The following is a 26,144-nucleotide window of genomic DNA, read 5'->3' as shown; positions in this document are numbered from 1 at the left end:
ACAATGCACTTAAACATTCACTTAAAGTTACCGTATTTTTCGCTCTATAAGATGCACCAGACCACAAGACGCACCTAGTTTTTGGAGGAGGAAAACAAGGAAAAAAATATTCTGAATCTCAGAAGCCAGAACAGCAAGAGGGATCGCTGCACACTGAAAGTAACAATCCCTCTTGCTGTTCTGGCTTCTGTGAGAGCTGTGCAGCCTGCATTCACTCCATAAGACGCACACACATTTCCCCTTACTTTTTAGGAGGGAAAAAGTGAGCCTTATAGAGCAAAAAATACAGTAGTTACTGAAATGAAGCAGCCCGCTGAGTGTATTAAAACCTCATTCACCGTTAACAATTATTGGAGCAACAGAGTTGGGGCAAAACAATGCTGCTCATCATTTATTCTTTCCATGAAGGCCAGATCATTTTGAGCGATGACTGAAAGATTGTTAACTGTGAGAAGTGTGCTACCCAGGGCCAAGGAAATGTCCATAGTCTTGTTGCTTCAAAACACTGAAGTCTCCAGGAAACAGGCCAACTTTGGACCCAGCAGTTCCAGCACTGGTCCTGCCCATGTAATGTCCCAGTTTGAAGCCATACTATGGTTACTGCTGATGAAAACACCATCAGTGGCTGTATATGCTCCATACTTTCAACAGTCACAGTGGGGTCCTGAGTATCAGCAGAGTCATTCTCCCCCTCTGCTAGTGGAGTCTGGTGGAAGGACTGCTCCACAGAGTCCTAACCCCCCACCAACATCACATACTGGAGATTAGGATGGCTCTGTGTGTGCTGTGCTGTGTTTTAAAGTAGATGTCAGCTTTAGGTAATTGATATTGTAAAAGGAAAGGAGATTCATTAAATGAAATATTTATTAAATGTATTAATAAATTTAATAAATATTTTTTTAAAAAAATATATACATTTAATAATTTTTTTTTTAAAAAAAAAAGGAAAGGAGATTCATATTTAGGAGATGTGTCACCATGGCTGATTTCTAATGGTGGCTGTGTCCATTACTTGCCATTGTTATTTATCCCAAAATATAGGAACGTGTTTATACTAATTTGCTCCATTGTTCTCCCTTCAGATATTTTGGAATGAAGATTTAATGCCATTCTATATATGAATCTTGTGTGTCTGTGTAGCAGTTAAAAAGCAGTCTTATTTGTCCTTTGTGCCATTTGCAGGAAAGTCTCTAGAGTAGTACCCAGTCTGTTGCAAAGTTTGTATTCCAAACTATATATGGACACAAATCGGTTGCAAAGTTTGCATTCCAAACTATAAAGATTTGCAGACAACTACCGAATTGTTAAAGGGTGCTGCTTGTTTAATTTTTGTTCTATCTCTGCTTTCTTTTTAAATAACGAAATGCATTGTTTGTGAATTTTCTTGATTTTGGAGTTCTCTGCTTCATTGTGCAGAATCAAATATATGTGTAAGGAATCTGAAGGTCTTTGGACAATTAATAAATCTAAAGCAAAAAAACTGTCCTTGCTATTGTCCCAGAACACTTGTCCTTTGCTTCCTACTCCTGCCAATAGAGAAAAAAAATAATTTATTAAATTTAAAGGGAATGACCATTTCTTCATTGGCAAAGATTCTCTCTATCAACTTATTTCAACACACTCCTATATGAGGATATTGCCAAGAGGTTTTCAAGGGCATTTTTGGTGATGTCTACCATTTCCTTTTATTCCTACTGCCAACTCCAAATTTTAATTTATTATTATTATTATTATTATTATTATTATTATTATTATTATTATTATTTTATATGTATGCCGCCCATCTGACTGGGTTGCCACAGCCACTCTGGGCAGCTCCCAACAAAAAACAGTAAAAACACAACACAACATTGCACAGTGAAAACTTCCCTGAACAGTGCTGCCTTCAAATGTCTTTTAAAAATCACCTAGCTGATTATATAAATATGGTTATAAAATGATAATCGCATATGGAAAGACATATTGACACAGTTTGTGGTTCAAATATATGTTTGTGCGTTCAAATATACATGCTTGCTTGCATGTTCAGTATGTGCAAAAACAGCACTAGAATTTGCACATGCATTTCAACATTGCTTCTGCAGAAGTAGAATGTGGAAATGCAAGGGGGAGACAGAAGGTCTGAGACTAAACCTGCTTTGTCACCTGAGACTCATATCAGCCACTTTCACACCTTACCCCAAGCTACACGTACATTACTTATTTCTTCAATACAACTATTTTGTATTACAATCGGAAAACTGCTTAGATGCTACAATAAAAGAGGATTCTTTCCCCCAACCCAGCAATGATATTATTTCCAGGTTATCAGGACAAATTAATAAGGAAGACTTTCATAAGTAGTTTTTTGTCCACTTTCCAGTCAGGTAGGGGAAGACCTGGAGGGACTTTTAGCATTTGTGGAACATCACATTGGTGGACTAAGATCATGGTCCTGAAATAACGTCAACACGTTATTTCATAGAGGCATACCAAAAAACGAACGTGTTTGCATTAGGGGATGTTCTGAAGTAGAGGACCTTATGCATTATATCTTGCACTGTCCGTTATATAGTGATGCAAGAAAAAGATTTTCGGTACCTATAATGACAGGGTCCCCTGGCCAGAACCCCCTTGATATGATGTTATATCTCCTTGCAGACACAGATAAGTATGTGACCTGGCGGGTAGCACTTTTTGCAACTGCGGCTAGGAAAATTAGAGCAAATTATATAGCCAAGGTAGCCATTAACTGTAAAGGAGATGAATTTATTTGATCCTATCTATCTACCTCAGGCTATGCTCTATCTTTGTCACCAAACTCTGAGTATAAATTGCACACTGTAATAATTGATATTGTTTTTAACATTAGTGACCATGTGAAGATTTTAGCTTATGAATTTTATTGTTTAATGTTTTTATTTGTACATTGGGGTACTTTTATAGCTTTGTTTAGAGTACATAATGTTTTAAGAATATATGTGTTTTAAGTCTTTTTTTACCAATTCAATATATTTTCTTTTAATTGTCAAATAATTCTGTGTACATTGCGGCAGCCTTTGGCTATGTGCAATAAAACTGACTGACTGACTGACGTCAACACTGAAAGTATGCACTGTTTGGCATGAAGGTCAAAGAAGTCCCACTCCTAGTATAAAATCAATATTTTAACCACAACATTTAGAAATAAGAATCAGCCATGAAATTCAACCATGACATTATGGTGCAGGAAGAGCAACACCTGCATATATTATCTCCACTGTGATGGAACAAGCCTTGAAATTCTGCTGATGAGGCATTTAAAGAAAGTCCAGCTCTAAGGTAACTCTTCTAATTAGCTTCCCGCAGGCAGAGTGTTACAAGGCAATGCAGAATACTTTTAACTATTTCTCAGAAGCGCATGTGTGTGACCCATACCTTGTGGCAGATGAGGTACTTTAAGCATTGCTTTTTGATCTGTATGTCACTCTTCCCTACATAATTGTGTCTCTAGAGGAACTCGGGGGGGGGGGGGATGAAGATGCAGTGAAATATAATGATGATATCAGATAAAGAGAATACAGTTGCTTCAACCTTTCTATGCATGACAGATTTGTCTTGGTTCGTATAAAGCTTCTCAACTTTCCTCTACCCCTGTAGGTTAAACTTTTTTTTCCCCTCCAGAGGGTTCTGACAACTTCCTGTGAATTATCTTCAGTACTGTGTGTGAGGATGTGATTTAGCCAAAGTTAAGCACTTGAAAGCCTGGCTGATTTAAGCAGGGGAACTCAGCATATTCTGATGACACTCAGCTCTCCTTCTCCTTTAGGTGAGGCAGTAGAAAAGCTGGATCGGCATCTTGCCTCGATAATGGACTGGATGAGAGCCAACAAACTGAAACGCAATCCACATTAGATTGAGGCACTGATCGTGGGTGGTTCCCTAGACTAGATAGCTGGGAGGTTGCCTGCTCTTGGTGGGGTTCCACTTCCTCTGACGGAGCAGGTTCGTAGCTTGGGGATAATCCTGGATCCTTTGCTGTCACTGGAGTGCCTTCCATCAGCTTTGGCTGCTGGCCCAGCTGTGCCCTTATCTGGGCAGGGATAGCCTAACTTCTGTCATCTATGCTCTGATAACCTCAAGGTTAGATTACTGTGATGATGGGTTATACGTGGGACTGCCTCTGAAGACGGTTCAGAAACTTCAGCTAGTGGAGAATTCAGTGGCCAGGTTGCTCACTAGGGCAAGATGGTCTGAGAATATTACACCGATCCTGGTCCGACTGCACTGGCTACCAAGTAGTTTCCGGGCCCAATTCAAAGTGCTGGTTTTGACCTCTAAAGTCTTAAATGGCTCAGGACTGCAATACCCGAAGGACCGCCACTCGTATTGGGGAGCAAAGGTAGTGAACAGCAAGTAAGAAAATGCTCAGAAATGAGAGCGGCTGGGGGAAAGTGAAAGAGGAGAGTGGCTGATGGATGGATGGATGGATGGATGGGTGTGTACATGAAAAAATGTGCTGAATATGAATGGGATGGATGAATGGATCAGTGTGAATGGCCTTGCCCATCACTGTCTTTGGTCCTGACCTCTCCTGGCATGCAGCACTGAAATTACGACCCAAATTAGAATGTGGGCCTCTGACTGGAAAAAGTTCCCCACTTCTGCCCTAACCTTTGAAAGTTATTTAAAACCAGAACTTTGAGTTGAGTCCAGTAGCAGTTCTGCTTGCTTCATTTTTCATGTTCTTTAAAAATAACAAATAAAATCAAACACACTTCACTTAAATTGAGACAGGAACATTTTTTGCAGGACAAAGCAGAAACCTCAGCAACGGGAAATATTTTTTTCTTAGAATGGGTATTCAGCCACCAGCCAACCTAAAAAGGCAAGGTAAAAGGAGACAGAGTAGCTTAGGTTAAAGCACTTCCCTTTGGCTGCTATTTCAGTGCACACCAAGTCTCGCAACAGAAGCTAACAGACAGGATAAAGCCCCCTGAGGCTCTTAAACAGCATCCAAATCAGTGTCCAGAATGAAGATAAATACCACACAATTTAACATTAGCTTCTCTCCCCACCAGCACCCTGTCTCCTGCATCAAAACATTGCAGTACACAGTGCAATATAAGCGCTTAGCGTATCCCAGGGCATTTTCTTGCAATAAAATCATTATGGAAAGATCGACCTTAAAAGGACAATTGAAAGTCAGCAATAGGGTAAATTAAAAGGGTAAAAAATTAGCCTTGCACATAAATATACCAAGGGGGAGCCGGAGCGCCTCAGGCAGAGTGAACAAAATAGCATAGAATTAAAATAAGAAGGCCTTGCAGTCTTGGAATTTGAATAGATATATGAAACCAGCAGAGAATACTAGTACCTCGGCAAGCTTTTACAAATCCCGAAAAGTAGCTTTAAACAAATAAAAAGATCTTCAAGCAAACTTTTGTTAAAAGTAGCAATTTTATATATGTATGCATCTATCTGAGATTTATAGCCCATGAAAAGGCTAATAGGAATAAGCTAAGAGGACTTATTTATCTCATCTAAAACAGTCAATAGTCTTCTCTTCATTGTTCCTGAAAAAGATGATTTGGGGATGAAACGGCTGTAAATGAGTTCAACTGAGATGTTACAAATTTGCGTCCGGTTTTCTAAGAAGAGCTGCAACCAAAATGTTCAGCCATTGAAGAGAATGTAGGATTTCCTGCACAGATAGAGATGGAAGCTTCTTTCAATATGAGTTCTCTCTGTTTCTCATTTTTCTGTTCTTAATATAATATATACTATATAATAAGAGAATGCATTTTTGTATTCTCTTTTCACCAGTACCTTCATTTCATGCATACTTTCCCCTAAAATGTGCATTTTTGTAAATACTATTAGGTTGGAAAATTTCACTGCCAGAATTGGATGTGTGAGTTTCAAAGGTTAGCTCACGTGTGTTCGGGGCCATTTGCCCCTAGCAAGCTTCCCACTTATGCATACTTGTGGAAATGGCATTGGGCCGGATCAACATAGCAAAGGAGGCCCCCATGGGTAGCCTGGAAGGGAGAGAGATTGGCCATGGCATGCCCTAAATGTGGATTAAGACTTCTGCATGGTTGATAACCTTCACCACAGACACCCAATGGCACACTGTGTGCCTAGCTTGAACCACACCAGGGCTCAAGACAGAGTAATCCCCATGGGGTTGGGCCATTTTCCAACCCTCACAAGAAGAGCATACCATAAGCAAGGGCTGTTGGAATTTGCAATGGGACCTTTGTCCTACTGCTATGCCAACCCTGCTTTCTATTGATTTCAAAAAGATTTGGCTTGATTTTTACCCAACGCTGCGTCTTCTCTGATCATTTCACCACTGCCTCAAGACCCCAAATTGTCCCTGCCTGTCAGACGGCAGAGGAACCAACCCCCACGGCAGGTTGCCAGGAACGGATAAGACAAGGAAAAGTCCTTACCATCTGCTTTTCATTCAACATTCACAGAGAGAGGCTTGGGAATGCAGACTTTAAACAATAGACCAGAATAATGGCGTTGTCCCGAGTGAGTTTCCACCCTCTCCATCTCTCCCACTTTTTCATGCATCATTGCTACAGGTGCTGAAAAGTGCCCTCTGCCTTTGAGCTCTTTGCTCTGCTACTTTCAAGGCTCGTCGGGTTCCGGGAGAGGAGGGGTCTGGAATGCTTTCTAAAGGCACTGTGTCCATTGGCTGTCTCTCCCCTGATGCTTCTTTTTCTTCCTCCTCCTCTCCCATTATTTTCCAGCTTACCCCCTCATCTGCCTTTGAGCTGTGATCTCCCTCAAACACCTGTTGTAATTCCGAACTGTCTTCTTCTTCTCTGGAAAGGTCAGGCTGGTGAGGTGGTCTCCACCAGTCGCTGACACCATCAGGACAAAGCTTCCTTTAGAATGCTTCACAATCTTTTCCTTCTTTCTTTCTTTGCTTGCTCTTATCACTCTGAATGCAGGGACGTGGGTGGTGTTGTGGTCTAAACCACTGAGCCTCTTGAGCTTGCAGATCAGAAGGTTGGCAGTTCGAATCTCCACAACAGGGTGAGCTTCCGTTGCTCTGTCCCAGCTCCTGCCAACCTAGCACTTTGAAAGCATGCCAAAAAGTGCAAGTTGATAAATAGGTACCACTACATCAGGAAGGTAAACAGTGTTTCCGTGCGCTGCTCTGGTTTTGATGTTCCATTGCGCCAGAAGTGGCTTAGTGATGCTGGCCACATGACCTGGAAAAGCTGTCTGTGGACAAAGGCCGGCTCCCTCGGCCTGTAAAGCAAGATGACACCACAACCCCAGAGTCATCTGCAACTGGACTTAACTGTCAGGGGTCCTTTACCTTTTTATCACTCTGAATAATTTGGCATCCACAGCAAACTTGTCCATCTTACTACTCCAGGTCATTTATGAACAAATTAAACACACACAAACACACAAACATTTCCCAACAGGGATCCTGGAGGCAGAAGGCGAGTGGAGTGCAGCTGCTTTGCTAGTGTGCTGGTCCCGGGGGGCTACTGTGCGGCGTGGTCCGAGTCCAGTCCGAGGTCAAGGGTGTGGTATGGAGGCTGTCTGTCAAGGCTGAAGCAGGGTCCAAGGCAAGGAGTCGGCTGTGGTTAGGAACTCTGGAAGAAGAGCAGGACAGGGTGCCGGCAGGAACAGGTTACCAACAATGTTGCTCCTGCAACCTGGGACTGGGCTGGCTGACTTTTATCTGCCCCGAGGCATAGGGTGGTCCCAGTCCACAGGTGACTCGCCTCTCCTGGCCTGGAGGCGAGTACTCCTCCTGCGAGAACTTAGTTCCCTCCGCCTCTTTGCCCTGAGCCTCTGTAGCTCATGACCCTGATGCAACCTCACCTTCTCCTGACAGAGCTGGGAGAGGAGTACCTGCAGGCAATGGGTCCTCAATCACCTCCAGAGCCAGAGCAGATTCAGCTGGTGTCTGCTCCTGAGAATCCAGCACAGGTGAGGACCCTTTAGGCTCATGCCCCAGCCCTGACTCAGCTGGCCCTAGAGGCGGGGACTCCTGTGCAGGCTGGGATTCTTCAGGTTCAGCCTCTGAATCCGATTCCCAGGCCATCACAGCTAGCTTCCCAGTAGCTGAGTCACTGTGGGTGGCAAGGTATCGGGGAGGTTGGCACAATGCAGATGTGCTGGCAGCAATACCGGGTTGGCTCTGTTGGTTTCACCATGCTGACCTCTCCAATGCCTTGTCCCTCTCCCCTGTCCAGCTTGATGTCAAGGCTTCAGGGAATCCTATTCCTCCCACAGTGGGATGCCAAGAAGTAGTTTATTCAATATTCACAGAGAGAGACGAAGGAAGGCGGTCTCTCTTAGATAATGGCATTGCTCCAAGTAAAGTCCTACCCCCTCAATTCCTCCATGTTACCCCTGCTGATCTGTGCTTTCTGCCTCTGAACTTTCTGTTCTACTACTCTCAAGGCATGCCTGGTTCTGGGAAAAGGGTCAGGAATGCTTTCAAGGGACACTGAGCCTGTTAGCTGTCTCTCCCCTGGTGCTTCTTCTTCCTGCTGCTCTCCCAATATTTTCCAGCTTCTACCCTCTGAACTATGACCTTCTGCAAACCACTGTTCTCACTCTATACTGTCCATTCCTCCTCAGTCCAGCCCCTGACACTTGATAAACAGTAGCAGCCCACTTCCTGAGAAACTAACACAGTGGCTCCACCCCAAATGGTGAGCCACCTCAGTAACCTAACTTCTTGCAAGCTTCCATTGTGAGAACTGTCTATTTATTATTTTCTCTGCTTACTGGCTGGGAAAGATTCTGGAGAGGCACTTCTGGATAAATAAAATGGCACCGGAACAGATAACCAATGTGCTGAGTATACAAAGCAGCTTCATTTATTCATGTGGTGGGGAGAATTGCTCTTGACACTTTGCTGCTTGAGAAATGTTGTTGAAATGAGCATAAACAGCAATTAATGCATATGTGGCTCAAGGGGAATCTCACCTCACCCAATCCTTGGGGAATTTAATTTTTTTATATATTTTAAGCTCTGATCTTTTTCATGTGACTAAACAGCAGTAATGCTAACTGCATAATACTTGGGGTCATTTTTGCTTGGAAATTAATTATATGAGTGTATAAACTCTGCTAAAATGTAGGCAAGTAATTTCTCTCAATTAAATGGAAGATTATTCAGGGACATGTGAGAACTTGGACCAACTCCTACATTCTATAGTTTTGCAAGATATCAAGATACATTTAAAGTTTCACTGTATTTGTTTCTCTAGCAGGCAACAGTGGAGAGCTTTAACTTTGGAAAACTTACAGCGCATTGCAGAAGTCTTATAAAGCTAAACGCAAGCATATGTATTTCAAAGTTCACATAGCTCTAGGGTAATATGTTATGCAGTTCTATTTACTGCCATAAGATAGTAGTTTATTATGGGTGATTGCTTTTTTCATTTCGTTCAGTTGTTATGAAACAGAACGACAGCCGTATAAACTTCCCATAAATCCTCACAATCTGTTTCTTAAGGGAATGTCTGAAGGGAGCGTCACTTACCCAGATGTAAGTGAAGGGGGGGGGGGCACGAAAGAAGAGAACGCTTTGTGTGAGTGACTACTTGAGGAATGCTTTCACCACACAATGCAAAACTTGTGAATAGCAAATATAGACTTTAAACAATAGACCAGAAAGTAGAACAGTCGCAAAATGTTATTTTGTAAGAAAGGTAAACATTGCTGTCTTTATTTTTTCCTAGGTAGATAACATTTCCTGAATACAAAATCCATTCTGCCGAATTTCTGGCTTTTTTTATGGGAAGCTAGAAGTCATTAGGATTGCACACTTCAGAATGCTGGAATGTTATGCTGAATCTTTTGATAATACAATATGTTATATTGCATTGTATTTCAAACATTAGCTATTTTGCTGTAATTAAAGCTGCTCCTCCCACAATGTAATTAGGGCAAAAATTTTGTAAGGAAAGCACAGGAGATCTGCAGAAATAATGCAAGCTGTGTGGGAATTATCACAAACAGGAGTCACCTAGAATCCACCCCTACTTAATGGGAAGAGCAATCCAATCTCCCAATTCAACATACTGGAGGGGGCTTGGATAAGGCAGATGTGTCCCTCCCCCCAGTTCTGCACAGGAAGATTCCACTTCTATGGAGGTTCTCACTTCATGCACTGAAAATGTGGACAGGAAGAAGCTGCTCCCAGTACTATGTTAACCCTTGGCATCCAGTGTAAGGTGCTGAAACAGGGCATTTTGAAAGTGGAGAGGAGGCAGAACTGGGGTGGCCAAGCATCTGATAGGTCATGGTAGAGCAGCATATGGCCCAAGAGCTGCATGTGGCTCTCAATATATTTTTGGTGGCCCTCAGCAACATTTGAGCACTCCAGAAGGCATGCAAGGGCCCACAGCCCAGCTCACTAGCTGGCCAGGTCGGGCTCACTAGTTCTGGGAGGAGGTATATGATTCCCCAGCTGGAATAGGCTGGGAGCAGGTGTGGGTCACATGCATCATCAAACCCAGCAGGCATAGCATAAGAGGGCAGCAGAGCTGAGGTGCTGTGTTTGTTCACTTGCCCATGTCGAAGGACCTTGACGTGGATAGTCAAGGACCTCCATGCGACTGTACTTTGGGCTTAAAGCTGGACTGCATCCTGACTTCAGACTTGGATTGACCCTGAACCTCATTTCCTGACCTTTGGCCTCTGGAGTTTGAATTTTGGACTTTGCTGGTGCTGAATGACCCTTGAATTTTGAACTTGGACTTGGCACAGTGACTGGTTATCAGGTTGGCCAGGATCAGGACCTTCAGCAAGAATGGCTACAGTTGAAATAGTAATACATTACATCACATTATTTTAAGATTGCAATTAGGGGACTTGTGTGGCTGCTCAGCTACTGATGAGCAACTTTGTCTCACTTTCTAAGGTTCTTTGTTTAGAACATACAGAAGTGGACCATACAGGTAAAGGACTCATTCAAACAGAACTGAAAGGAAACATGGCCACTCTCGTCTCTGCTGTACCTTCTGATGTTGTAGGACGCCCCACCTGAGAAACCTTCCCCAAGCCCCAAGGCTTTTGGTATGTGAACCAGACATGCATCCAATCAGCTCCTTTCCCTGCTCTCTGGCCCTTCAACAACTGGATAAACCTACAGTGAAACACAGAATGAGTAGGTGGGTGCCATAACCAGAAGCTAAGATGCTAGCAGCAGGCAGATGCCAAATGTATGGTGGCTCTGACATTAATATACAACTGACTCTGAACCTGAGCCACATTATGTTCCAACAAGGGCCTAAGGAGGCAGAGAATCTCTGGGATTTCCTTTTTCAGATGCTTACTGAAAACTCAAAAAAGACACTGCAGAAATAGAGTATTATTAAATTAATCAGCTTATACTTAATTTAATCATGCTAGTAAATTTTAACGTGTGTTTTATTGTGGGGAAAATTATTTGACTGCGTTCTTGGCAGCCAATATAATTAAAACTAAAAGTATATCATTGAGACACAGCTCAGACCAGAGACGAGTGGTTCCTAAAATAAAACCAAGGGCATTTTGTTTCCACGTCTCATTGCAAATGCATTGGCAAATTTATAGTCACAGGCACACAAAAATGTTATACTCAGGACTTTAACTTCCTTTTTTTTAAAAAAAAAGCCCCATTAGTTCTGGTTTTTTAACTCAGAAGCTGGGAGATGGGAAAATAAAATTAGATTCCATCTTCTTCAAATTACCTATTGATTTAATGTGTCACATTATCAAAAGGAACTAAAAATAAAAGTGCATTGCAAAAATTACTGCACTGAGTACATAAGGGGGGGGGGGAGCCTAGGCTGTTCCAAAAAGGGGTTCACAGCAACTCAAGAACTGAAGTCACTGCTTCCAAATATTCCTTCTGTTCTGAGTTGATAAGGCACATCTACTCATTCATAAAAGTTCCTGTAGTCTTGCCTTCCCCTTTCCCTCTGTTTTCTCCCCTGCAACCCCTCTTAATAGAATCTTTCATCACACACAGCAGCTGTAGGGACTTCTTCAAAACCCCAACATTTAAAAATTAGATTACATGCCAAAATCTTATTTCAGCATTGTTTTTCTTGCCAGAATTCCTGGGTCTTATACCAGCAGGAACACTTCAAGAAATGAAAGGCCGTTGTAACAGGCAAATATGGCAAGAAAAACCCATGCTCGTTTTTTTAAAGCCCCCAAAAGAGATGTATAAAATAATTGCCCCAATCCAGCTAAGGAGATTTACAGGTTAAAAGCAGGCTTTTAGGAGCATATCATTCCTGGATTGAGAAGTATAGATATTAAGCAATTGGGCACTGAGATACACTGCCAAATGGGCATCCACGTAGAGATTGATCCTGAGGAAAATTCCAGTGGGCACCTCCTATTCACATTCTTGCACAATGAGTCACACGCCCCTGCCATATTTGCAGATGACTAGATTCAGAGCCAACATTTGTGAAATCTATTATGGGATGCAAGAATGCCCCTTTAGTTAAGGCAAATAGCAGCAGCTGCATGCTTCGGCTGTTCTAAGTTTCAAACTTCTGTTGCTTTATAAAAAAATGCCACCTGCTGAGAAAAAAACACACACTTGGAATGCATGATGTATACGCGGACAAAAAAACTCAACAAAGTTTGTGTCCAGATTTTCACTTTTTGAAATGGGGCAACCCTACCTGAGGGAGAGCTATGAATGTGCCAAATTTCAAATACAGTGGTACCTCGGGTTAAGTACTTAATTCATTCTGGAGGTCCGTTCTTAACCTGAAACTGTTCTTAACCTGAAGCACCACTTTAGCTAATGGGGCCTCCTGCTGCCGCCGCACCGCTGGAGCACAAATTCTGTTCTCATCCTGAAGCAAAGTTCTTAACCCGAGGTACTATTTCTGGGTTAGCGGAGTCTGTAACCTGAAACCTATGTAACCCGAGGTACCACTGTATATGCAGTAAAAATTGCCACAATTACAGCAATTAAACGGCCTCAGCCTAGTATACCTGAAGGAGCGTCTCCACTCCCATCATTTAAGGAACCACAGAAAGAGGGGGAAGGAAAACAAGTTTTGAAATGTCAAAATGATTGTAAACTTTGTGAAAGCGTGTTCTCACTAAAGGAGAGCACGTATTGCGGATGGGGCCAGACAAAGCACCCCTGGGTTACCAGGCAGGCTTGTTTCAAAGGGATGGAACTTGATTGGTGATTGGTGTTACTGGGGTAAATTTGATGTTGCAAATTTAGGGGTGGGATCAGAGCTTATTTAAGCAAGGTGCACAGCATATTCCTTTCTCTTTCGCTGTGGGCACCGGATCACCCGCCCGCCCTCCCTTGATTGGGCTTGCGCTTTGATCTTGCTATGCCTGTCACAGGGTCGCCTGCATTGGTGCGGGGGCCTGGTAGGAATTTACCTTTTGGCTGATTAGTGTGCCAATTGGGTTTTGCCTACTGCGTAGCAAATAGTCACAACTTGTAAGGTTGGCGGTTAGGCATTGGTTAAATTTGGTTGGTGGAGGGGTGTGGATTGGCTGTGCCTACCCCTCCAATGCTGCTGCTGCACGGGAATTCCGTTAAAGGAATTCAGGGGCTTACCATCCCCCTCGTCCAAACCCTTGCTGCAGGGTGCAGGCCGCGTAAGCTCCTGGGAGCAGGTAGGGAGATACTGAGGGTCTGTGGCACAGCTCCAGTTATCCCTGGGTCCTGTTCCTCCACACTGGCTCCCGCTGGAATCCGGGAGTCAGTGCTGTCCCCAAGGCGGGGGGGGGGGGGACAGCTAGTCATAACCAATGCCTAAGCAACCATTCACAATTTGTATGATAATAAAGTTGTGGCCAAAATTATGCCAAAAACCTTAAACAAAAATGATGTGTGAAGTGTGAGTTATTGGGTTAGGGTGTTTTGGGGACCTCAGCACGCAAATGTATAAACTTGAAAAGTAGAAATAAAAAAAAAGAGAAACTCAAAAAGGAAGGAAGGAAGGAAGGAAGGAAGGAAGGAAGGAAGGAAGGAAGGAAGGAATGGGTGTGGATCAAATCACCAGATAATTCCTCTAGTAATACCATAAGGCTCACATGCTTCATAAGGCAATACAAGCCCAGGATAATGTGTGGCATATTTGCTGGTCCCAAGCCCTCCATCCTCCCCATGTGGATTTGTGCTTCTAATATGAAATGTGGGGGTGCTTGGAGGCTTACAACTTAGCTTACATGCACCCACACTTTCCCTCCATCTTTCAGACCCACTTCCTGTGCCTGGGACCAGCACATATGTCCCATGTTTCCTGGGCTTCTTGCACTGCCTTATGAAATGTTGACAGACATAATTTGTGACATTGACATTGCGCATTATCAGCGCTGATCACAAAGCATGTTTATTAATGCATTGGTCTTATCTTCCAGTTTCCTGGCTTTGTGGATCGTGATACAATACTAGAAAGCCTAACTCTGATCTTAAATTGGCGGCTTCTTCTTCTTCTTCTTCTTCTTCTTCTTCTTCTTCTTCTTCATTGAATTTAGTGGACAACCCCATGCATACTCGGTTGAAAACAAGAGTCATTGAACACAATGGGCTGTCTAGATGGAGGGACGGGTGGACAGAGAGAGCATTTTTTTTCTTTTTCTTTTAGTTTCGTGAAATGCAATCGGAGAAGGACAGATAATTGGAAACTTGACAATGCTAACCATCTATTTAGCAGAAGACATGGAGCAGGAGGCAGTATCCTTTCCCCAGGGCATTTTTAGAACAGCAGTCCATGCACTAAAGCCTTCTTCTGCACGGGAAATATCCTTACTAGAATACCTGAATTAGCCCAACTGCTTTCCAAGATAACCTCTCTATATGCAAATATTTTGTCATTACTACTTTCCGTGAAAGCGGCGTTCCTTGATATTTCTTCCATCAAAGCACAGAAGAGGAGAGCTGGGCTTCATAATTCTAACCATGTACTCTGAGATACTCACCATTTAATAACCACTGGATTGAAGGGGCTTTTGAGCATGCAGCTATTTGAAATGTTGCCGATGTTTACACGCAGAATAGTTTGTGAAAAGGTGATGTGAAAATTCATTGAGCATTGGAGAGTGGCGCTGAATAGCAATATGTTTGTTAGCACACATACAAAGACGTATGATGGAAACAAACACAAGGTATTAGTATTTGCATTGAATTAACTCCCCCCCCCCCCTAATGATATATAGGTATGTAAATCAGGATAGTCTCTCATACTGATTTTGAGGTAAAATGTAGTGCTTCTGTGTAAGTGATTTCCCCTTCCCTAAATATATATATATGCTTATTTGGCAGAATAGTTATAATTTTATAGCACTACTTCCTTCTATTTCCCCCCTTTTAATGCCTTTGTACTATGTTTGTTCTAATTGCTAATTATTTATTTACTTAAGGTAAAGGTAAAGGGACCCCTGACCATTAGTCCAGTCGTGGCTGACTCTGGGGTTGCGGCGCTCATCTCGCTTTATTGGCCGAGGGAGCTGGCGTACAGCTTCCGGGTCATGTGGCCAGCATGACTAAGCCGCTTATAGTGAACCAGAGCAGTGCACGAAAACGCCATTTACCTTCCCGCCAGAGCAGTACCTATTTATCTACTTGCACTTTGATGTGCTTTCGAACTGCTAGGTTGGCAGGAGCAGGGACCGAGCAATGGGAGCTCACCCTATCGCGGGGATTCAAACCGCCGACCTTCTGATCGACAAGTCCTAGGCTCCGTGGTTTAACCCACAGGGCCACCCACGTCCCTTATTTATTTACTTATTTTACAGCTAATTTCACATAGCAAATAAGGTGATGTCGCAACACAATGTGGTCAGCTGGTTTTAGCTACATTTTAATATCACTGAAGACAAATTCAAAAGCAGTGCTTACTGACTAGACAATTACTTTAGCAGCAATCTCACAGAACCTGCAAAAAAGGAGAGTGCTTTTTTGAAGCTGTCAGAAGCGTTCATGAAAAACAATGCATACTTTCAATCCTAAGAATAAACATGTCAAAACCTACCTCTTATTACCTAATGACTTTTTCCAATATTTTCAAAATGTGAATAATGTTCCAAATCTAATTGGGTTAACAAAAACTCAGTTTTGTTACTATGTGTGTGTGTGTGTGCATGTTCAATCTAAAACCCCTTTCCGAGAAATATAAGGATTGGAGCACAATCCCACAAAATGGGCATGATCCAGCCCAAACGAAGAATGTTTGCATCCAGTAAAAGTCAAATAAATCTCTCTCAGGTCAACAGGACTGAAATGTGCGTACCTTTGGCTGGTTTGTGCCCATGTTGTGTACAGTTAAGGACATTTGAGAGCCAAAGAAGTCATCTTTTCACTGGGAAGAAAGAACATTTGTCCATTTAGAAGGAGAAGTTTCTCTTTCTTTGAGGATACCTTTGCCAGCTTAAATGAGTAATCTATTTGTTCTTCCATTGTTGGAAGTAAATTCAATATGCATTTGAATGATTAAATGCTATAATGGGAGTAAACATAATTCACGCTGATCTTATTTACATACAAGTTTCAAACTAGTCTCAGGTCCAGGAGATAAAAGGGTTCCCATTAAAGATTTATTGAAGATTTAAACAAATGTGACTACCTTGAGGCCAGTCAGAAAATCTATTAAAACAATGCAAATTAAAAGATGGAAACACGCAGGAATAATTGAGGAGCAATGCAACTGCTAAAGAATATTTGCTGCACATTGGGTGTGGCAACAACTTCCCAAGCCAATATGATCCTAACAACAACAGTCTTTCCTCAGACACTGGGTTACAATATTTAAGTTCAAAAGGGCATAAGTGTACAGTTGGATTAAAAAAAATCATTAGTAAAGAAGGGGACAGAAAAAGGAAGAGATCCATTAATCCACCTTGGATTTAATCATTAATAATAACAGCTCCTTGTGATGTACAATGCAATTCTATATATGTCTTCTTAGAAGTAAGGCCTATTTTGTTCACTGCCAGGTAGGTGAGTATAGGACTGCAGAGTTAGTGACAGAGGAAGCAAAACAAAAGTAATGAATCATAATGTGACCACAGAAATTGTATATGACTCGGTTAACCCCATTTCAATGTACATATCAGAAGGGCAAAATCAGTGGAGGTGCCTCATTTTTATGCCTTACCGATGAGCTTCCAGCTGACTCCTTTTAGAAGCAAAACACTGGATTAGCACCTTTGAGTCCAAATCTATTTTGAAGACCTTGAGTGGTGCGGCAGATATATTTGTCCATCCTACTTATGATAGCGTTGAATGAAATGATATGGAAAACTAATTTTGAGTGAAATGATACGGAAAACTTATTAAAGTGAATCTGTGAATAATAATGCCATTTTCATGTTATATTTCAATATTTAGTCCGATATATTTAGCAACAGATAATGCATGCTTTCATAGCTCAGGAGGAAGAGCACGAGAGTAATCTCAGGGTTGTGGGTTTGAGCTCCACATTGGGAAAAATATCCCTGCATTGGAAGGAGTTGGACTAGATGACTCTCACGGTCCCTTCTAACTCTATGATTCTATGATTTGCATTCTGATACCTTCCTGATACAGCGGATGGCGCTGTTGGTTAAACCACAGAGCCTAGGACTTGCCAATTAAAAGGTCGGCAGTTCAAATCCCCGTGACAGGGTGAGCTCCCATTGCTCTGTCCTTGCTCCTGCCAACCTAGCAGTTCGAAAGCACATCAAAGTGCAAGTAGATAAATAGGTACCGCTCCGTTGGGAAGGTAAACGGCATTTCTGTGTGCTGCTCTGGTTCGCCAGAAGAGGCTTAGTCATGCTGGCCACATGACCCAGAAGCTGCGCACCGGCTCCCTCAGCCAATAAAGCGAGATGAGTGCCGCAACCCCAGAGTTGGTCACAACTGGACCTAATGGTCAGGGGTCCCTTTACCTTTACCTTCCTAATGCTGGAACATAGATGGTGAAATGATGTGGACAGCATTTGGGGACAAATTCCTTTATGGCACGAGAAGTTCAAGTCTCATATCTGCATCTTTTTCTTCCCATGCACTTATTCATTGGATATACCATTGTATTACAATGGATGGAACTCACTGAAGTGAGTTAGGTTCCAGGGAATCAGTTATGCAGCTGATCAGGAAGGTTCTGTAGTTCTTCAAAGTCCAATGAAACAGTGGAGACACACACATATATACCTCTGTGGGATATAATCCATTGGTACAGTCAAATGCAACTTTCCTTATTTGCTTAGAGTGGGCACATGCAGGGGGACATCCAGTCAGTGAAACTTCCTGTTCCACTGCTCTGGAGCTTCCTCCCCCTGCGTGTGATCTGGGAGATGGGCATGGCTCTGGCTGACTCCATAAAAGAGCTGATTCATGCAGCCCTTTTCTCAGTTCGTTTTGATAATGCTATTGTCTTGTTGCTGTTCTTTTGCAGCCATTTTGTATTCTTAATGTAATTTTGCTGTCTGCTGGATCTCAGCCAGCAGCACATGAGTTCATTCTCCCTATGAGATGAACTTACAGTTTCTTTGTGTAACTACCAAGTAAAGCCTGCCTTTCAGGGATCAAATCGTGAACTGAAACATGAGTTAACATTTTGTTACTTTACTCAGAAAGACTCTTGTGTCTTTATTCTTTTAGGAGGGATCAAAGGGGACACCAGGAATAAACTCAACTAAGAGAGTCAAACGAATCTGCAAACTAGCTTCCAGCTATATTGAGGGGAATATGCTCTGCTACATCACTTACTAGCGTGAGTGAAGGAAGAATATTCAGTATATCCTTTCCTCTATCCTTAACATTCCCACAACTGCAATGAATCAACAGGCAAGGAGGAAGGTTTAGATAGCAGACTTCAGCAAGGGCATGTAATATTGCAGAGCCACGAGACAGAAATAGATTTATGTATGCACAAAGGATAGCCAGCTGCAGGAGCAGCACCTTAGAGACAGTGATCTCATCTTATTGTCTAGATACAGCCTGGGCAGGAAAGAACTGGGAATTCAGCTCCTTAGCCTGGGATCACTTACTGCAGGAAAGAATTAGAAGTTCACACCTGTTTGGAGCACCATTTTCTACAACAGGTAACATGGATTGTCTTCCTCCTGCAGCCCCTTCCTCTGGCACTCTTTTTCTTGCCAATAATGGGAGTCTATATCAAGAGAAAGGTCCGTATAGTAAAAGCTATGGTTTTCCCAGTAGTGATGTATGGAAGTGAGTGCTGGACCATAAAGAAGGCTGATTGCCGAAGAATTGACGCTTTTGAATTATGGTGCTGGAGGAGACTCTAGAGAGTCCCATGGACTGCAAGAAGATCAAACCTATCTGTTCTTAAGGAAATCAGCCCTGAGTGCTCACTGGAAGGACAGATCCTGAAGCTGAGGCTCCAATACTTTGGCCACCTCATGAGAAGAGACGACTCCCTGGAAAAGACCCTGATGTTGGGAAAGATTAAGGGCACAAGGAGAAGGGGACGACAGAGGACGAGATGGTTAGACAGTGTTCTCGAAGCTACAAACATGAGTCTGACCAAACTGCGGGTGGCAGTGGAAGACAGGAGTGCCTGGCGTGCTCTGGTCCATGGGGTCACGAAGAGTCGGACACGACTGAATGACTAAACAACAACAACATATCAAGAGAAATGACGCTCTGGGGTTGAAAATGAGTTCTATAGAAGAGCAGATGTCCAGTTCCTATCACCTCCATCTCCATTTGGCTCCTAATATCACAACCTTGCCAATACCTTGCTACTGGGGCCACAGGGTCTTTCACCATCAGAGACAAAGCAACCTGCTCTGGTACCTGGAGCGGAGCTCGTCCCAGGAGGCATGGTGCGCATCCCAGGGGGCATGGTGTGCCGCCCACAGGGGCCGTGGTGCATGACCTGGGGGCATGGCACCCCCCCTTTGGAATGGCACCTGGAGCAGCCCATCCCCCCCCCTTGGAATGCCCCTGGTCCCCATCATTAGTAGTTTGAGTCTCATGTGTTACTAGAGTGTTTCAGTTTTGTTTTCTCTCCACTTCTCATTCATCCAGGCTCCAATCCGGTTTGCCACATTTCTGCATTGCTTTGTGAATTGTTTTAAGAAGTCAGCATACATGTTAGCATCTACAGACATTACACTGTTCACATGAGTTGAGCTGTGTGAGAAGCGATTTGCACATATTGGAACCAATTCGTAGTATATGTATCAGTCTTCCTCCCAGTTACAGACAGAAGGTACCTATGCACAGGAGTTACTGCCTCTGTGGTTTCTCCCATGGTGGTCTAGGTCAGGGGTCTGCAACCCGCGGCTCCGGAGCAGCATGTGGCTCTTTTACACCTTTGCTGCGGCTCCGGGGTGGATACTAGTGAGGGGAGGAGGCGCACTCCCCGCTGTGGCGGGTGCTGTACTGGCTGTGACGTCGCATGGGGGCGGTGTGTGCGTTAGTCACGCACCGTCCCGACGTCACCTTCCCGCCCGCCCGCTACATTGAAAGGGGGCATGTACGCTGGTCACTGCATTGAAAGGGGGCATGTACGCTGGACACTGTTTTGAAGGGGAGTGAAGAACACACACACACAAAAAGGTAACTTGTTAATTTAACGTTTATTTCTATGAGGAGGAGTAATTCTGAGGGGTCAAACAAAGAAATACTAAAAAAAAAAAATGACAAAAAAGTTATTTTTATAATGACGAGTTTTGCGGCTCCCAGTTGTTTTTTTCTTCGGAAACGGGTCCAAGTGGCTCTTTTTGTCTTAAAGGTTGCAGACCCCTGGTCTAGGTGTGTATATATCAAAACTTCCACTTGTGCAGTTCATTCTGATATCAAGGCTTTTTGGAGCTCCACCACCTGTGAGATATGCAAGCAACATGTCAAAATAAGTCACCAGGAAGATTTTGCTTATGAGTTGTATGCAACTTGGTGCTATGCTGGATGTGTTTTCCTGTACAAATGAATATTCTCCCCTTCTCCTTCCTCAGGCTTAATTTGTGCTGGGGCTTCTCCCACCCTCCAGAATGCTAGTGCTGATCTTTGTGAGAGTACAATTATTTAGTTGCATACTGCCCTATATTTGGGTTAGCAAATGTACCCACTTCACGTTCATGAGGTCCTCTTTATGGTACTGGGTCTTCAACACTGAAAGTACAGTTGGTGGGTGTGAGAGAGAGCCTTTTCAGCTGAGAGGTCCAAATTGTTAAATTGCCCTCAAAGGGGATTTCATCATTTGTCCCCACCTTTTAACTGCTTCTAAATGGGCTCTCAAGCCTGTTTTATTCATGCAGGCATTCACTATTGTTATTTTTGCTTAGAGCCTATAATGTTTTAGCTGCACACTGAGATGCTTTGTGATGTTGATGCTGCTATTATATTTGTGTTTTTCATGGTTATGATTGTATTATAATTTGCATTGTATTGTGCATTCTTTTGCTTTGAAAGCCACTGTTGTGTGCACTTGTCACAGAAAAGCAGGGTGAAAATGCTAGTATAAATAAAGAAAAACTACGGCAGAGACACTTGTGCAACTAAAGGTAAATGAAAAGGATGGTCTAAAATGCTAGAAAAGGTGCTAGTTATATTTTAATCAGCTTCAGCTTTTGGCCATGTTCATATCCTCTAACTCCAAACAATTGTTGTTGTTTAGTCATTTAGTTGTGTCCGATTCTTCATGACCCCATGGACCAGAGCATGCCAGGCACTTCTGTCTTCCACTACCTCCTGCAGTTTGGTCAAACTCATGCTGGTAGCTTCGAGAACACTATCCAACCATCTCATCCTCTGTCGTCCCCTTCTCCTTGTGCCCTCCATCTTTCCCAACATCAGGGTCTTTTCCAGGGAGTCTTCTCTTCTCATGAGGTGGCTAAAGTATTGGAGCCTCAGCTTCAGGATCTGTCCTTCCAGTAAGCGCTGAGGGCTGATTTCCTTAAGAATGGATAGGTTTGATCTTCTTGCAGTCCATGGGACTCTCAAGAGTCTCCTCCAGCACCATAATTCAAAAGCATCAGTTCTTCGGCGGTCAGCCTTCTTTATGGTCCAGCTCTCACTTCCATACATCACTACTGGGAAAACCATAGCTTTAACTATACGGACCTTTGTTGGCAAGGTGATGTCTCTGCTTTTTAAGATGCTGTCTAGGTTTGTCATTGCTTTTCTCCCAAGAAGCAGGCGTCTTTTAATTTCGTGGCTGCTGTCACCATCTGCAGTGATCATGGAGCCCAAGAAAGTAAAATCTCTCACTGCCTCCATTTCTTCCCCTTCTATTTGCCAGGAGGTGATGGGACCAGTGGTCATGATAAAATCATAGAATTGTAGAGTTGGAAAGGACGTTGAGGGTCATCTAATCCTGCAATGCAGGAATCTCAACTAAAGCATCTATGACAGACGCTTAAAAACACCCAAAGAAGGAGAGTCCACCACCTTCCAAAGGAGTCCATTCCACTGAATTAAATTCTATTACATACTTTTCCTCTTGGTGTGTTAATGAGCAATCTATTTCCCCAAACCAATTTGTGCAACCCGGTGCCCTCTTTTTACAGAATAAAAACAACAACACAGCACGGGAATATCCCCAGAGGACTAGCACATGCATTCCCTTCATTGATTACATTGTACCGTATTGATAATTACATCGTGTTACATCACTTAGCAGAATGATAACATTAACAACAGAATGAGAATACATCATACACTGGATAAAAAGGCACCGAATCCAGTAATTAAGAGCAGGCCACTTTCTCAGAGGAAAAAATGCAATCAAACTTGATTACCTGACCAGCTTAATAATTCCAAAACTATGTACTATCTTTCAACCCAAAGATGTATCAGAAACTAAGTTTCTGTTTCTCCCAGCAACATTGAGTGTCAAAGTTACATGTTCTTAATGTGAGCCCCCCAACGCACTGTATTTGCTTATTTGGTGACAAATTAGAAAAGATACTGTGAGATCAAAGCTGTTGTCCATCTGCCCAACACATACATCTGGAGGGGATTTGAGCTGGTGGAATTTGTCTATCCTTTATCCTCTGCACTGTTTTGCTGAAATAGTGTCCCACACCCAAAACAATACAAATGGCAAATTCAATGAGTATTGGGGGAGTGGGTGGTATTGAAGAATGATCCAACGGCCCCATTCCCAGCACCATTCTTCCAACTCCACCCTTCCTGATAGTTGGATTTGCTTTAAATTTATAGATATATATGAAGCAGCTGATCATGTAAAATTAACAGCTGATCACACTGGCTGTTGTACTTTATCATGTCATGTTATATTCCAATAGCATGTGTTCAGCTATTGTAATGGATTCATTTGATGGATGAATCTGCCAGTTTTGGTTTCTCCAGGTTTCTCATTTTTTTTCCAGTCTTAAGTTCAGTCTTCTATGATTCCTTGCCAGTTTGTGCATTTTTTAAAGTCCTCACCCAAAACTGCAAGCACTTCAGTGGTACCTTGGTTCTCAAACTTAATCTGTTCTGGAAGTCTGTTCCAAAACCAAAGCGTTCCAAAACCAAAGCACACTTTCCCATAGAAAGTAATACAGAATGGATTAATCTGCTCCAGACTTCTAAAAACAACCCCTAAAACAGCAATTTAACATTAATTTTACTATCTAACAAGATAATTGGTCCATAAAATGAAAGCAATAATCAATGTAGTGTACTATAAAATAAATAAAACAGTATTGAAGATGATAAAAATTAAAATTATTATCATTTCTTACCTGCACTGATGATAGTCATTGTTTGGATGGAGGGCTTTTATCCATTTCCGCAGTCACACAATCAGTCAATCAATCAATCAATCAATCAATCAGTAGTTGAACTAGGATCCACACAATCACAAAAACAAATTAACTGAAAAAGCCTCAAAACAAAAAATGCAAAATAAATAGCAAAAACAAAAGCAGCAAATATAAGCTGCAAATATCACCTCAGAACTCTGCAGTCGGAAACGGAAGACTTGAATTATAATGGGGGGGGGCGCAAATTAGCAGCGCAACAGGAAACACAGAGGGACTCAAAATGGAGCACGTTCGGCTTCCGAAAAAGTTCAAAAACCAGAACACCTACTTCTGGTTTTGCAGCGTTCGTGTTCAAGTTGTTCGTGAACTAAGCTGTTCAAAAACCAAGGTGCCACTGTATTATTGTACACATATTTTGACTGACGAACTTAACCACAAAATTGGGAGAAGTGTGAATTTTGAAGGATAGTTGTGTTTTGTCTCATGTTATTTTGGGTAGCTTCATATTGAAATGCAAACCAAACCAAACTTCTCTCTGATCCCATCCTCCTGTCCTTGGCTTGCCAATTGCAAAATTCCAAATCATTGCAAATACAAAAAAAAGCCACCTGTGAGAATGTAGGGAAGTACCAGAACAACCCAAAGGTCTGTCTAGCATTTCACCACCATTCAAATAACACCCACCCAGCCAGATTTCTCCAGAAGCTCATCAGTAGTGTGTGATGAACCCCTATCCTTTCTGGTTTGTTACTGTGATGGCCTGGGAATCTGATTCAGAATCTGAACCTGAGGAGTCCCAGCCTGCACAGGAGTCCCTGCCTCCAGGGCCGGCTGAGCTTGAATCTGAAGGGCCTGCACCTGTGCCAGATCCTCAGGAGCAGACACCAGATGTATCCACTCTGGCTCCAGAGGTGATTGAGGACCCATTGCCTGCAGGTGCGCCTCTCCCAGCCCTGTCAGGGGAAGGTGAAGCTGCTCCTGGGTCCAGGAACCCTCCAGCCTCTCCTGAGCTGCAGAGGCTCAGGGCAGAGAGGCAGAGGGAACTGGGTTCTCTCAGGAGGAGTGCTCGCTTTAAGGGCAGAAGAGACAGGCCACCTGTGGGCCGGGACCGCCCTGGCTTCAGAGGAGATAAAGGCCAGTCAGCCCAGTCCCAGGTTGTGGGAGCAACGATGTTGGAAACCTGTTTCTGCCAGCACCCAGACCTGTTTTTCCAGAGTTCCCGACCACGCCCGGCTTCTTGCTTTGGACCCCGCTTCTCCCTTGGTGGACAGTCTCCAGACCCTCGGCCCAGGACCGGACTCTGACCACGCCTCACAGTAACCCCCCCCCCCGGGACCAGCACAGTTACAAACATCTCATATACTCCATGCAAACTTGGAGCATCCAAGCAACTACCATGGATTATAGTAACTAGTAAATGGTAGACCAATTTTTCCTGATTTTATCTAGCAGTTTTTAAAAAGTCACAAAAGTTCATAGTCATCACCACAGCTTTCAAAAGTGGATTCCATACATTCACTGTTTGTATGTATTTCCTTTGCATCAAATAAATTCAACATTGAGTTATGTCTGGTGGGAGAAATGTTCTCCTTTTCTTCCTCGCATTCAAGAGAAGCCATTGTTTTGTCTGTAGAACAGTAATTACACGAGTAGGTGACATTGTCTGTGCTTCAACCAGAAGAAGATGAAACTTTAAAAATTTCTAATTAAGCCCCAGGCCTACACAGTTTGGTAGAAATTAGAGGAGAGAGCCTTTTAACTAGTTCTGAAAGATGCTCTGAGTTTCTGAAGAGAACTCCGAAAGTAGGATAATGAGCTATCGGAATCTGAATTGGTACTTTTATAAATAAACTTTCCCATTTTGAAGAATATTTCCCAGCCTACTGTAATGTTGGAGAATTATAACACTCTTGTTTAAACTAGAGGGAAACTTATCAAAAGCTTTCTCACACTGAGAGGGAAATGACATTTTTTGTGTTATTAAAATGTAATGTATGCTAATAATTAGGTTTGAATTATTTAAAATCACAAAAAAACTCATAGACCAAAGCCACAATGAAAATTCTGTAGGAATCAACATAAACAACTTTGATTAGTCAAACAGTCATGTGTTGTCAATACATTAATTAAATGCAATTTTTATAATTGGGTGCCCAGAAATGTGGCTTATATTTAAGCAGTATCAGCACAGTGTGATAAATTAAGCATTTGCAGTGGGATGGGAAAAAAAGGAGACAAAGACAGAGGTGATGGCTGGAAATGGGATTAAAAAGAAGACCATCGGTTTATAAAAAGGACAGGGTATAGTACCCAGGGCCATCTTAAGCATATCCAGTGCTGTGGTGCAAAGATCCCTCCGGTGCCCCTTTCCCAGCGTTTTCGACCTTTTTATGGGGCTGGAGGAGGCGGGCAGCAGCTGGAGGGTGGCTCCTCTGGCAGGGAAGAGGCGGAGGCTGGACGTGGCACCTCCTGGCTCAGCTGGCCGCTTT

At 42.9% G+C, this 26,144-nt stretch overlaps 1 long non-coding RNA gene across 2 annotated transcripts in view; it reads right to left on the bottom strand.

Annotated features, from left to right (window-relative positions):
• Positions 1–1,319: 1,319 nt before the first annotated feature.
• Positions 1,320–26,144, bottom strand: part of LOC310676372 — a 35,485-nt gene continuing 10,660 nt past the window's right edge. Inside the window, exons 3-4 of one of the 2 annotated variants that reach the window (XR_014510503.1) lie at positions 16,224–16,292; positions 1,320–1,526 (exon numbers count right to left, since the gene is read on the bottom strand). This is a non-coding gene — a long non-coding RNA (uncharacterized lncRNA). Of the gene's footprint in view, positions 1,527–15,776; positions 15,870–16,223; positions 16,293–26,144 lie in introns of those variants that run through there. The other variant, XR_014510504.1, reaches the window with a different exon arrangement.

Source organism: Podarcis tiliguerta (assembly GCF_965153285.1).
Source record: "Podarcis tiliguerta genome assembly, chromosome: 4".
Lineage (NCBI taxonomy): Eukaryota > Metazoa > Chordata > Lepidosauria > Squamata > Lacertidae > Podarcis > Podarcis tiliguerta.
Note: the sequence above shows the minus strand (reverse complement) of the source record. Positions and strands in the feature narration are given on the sequence as shown.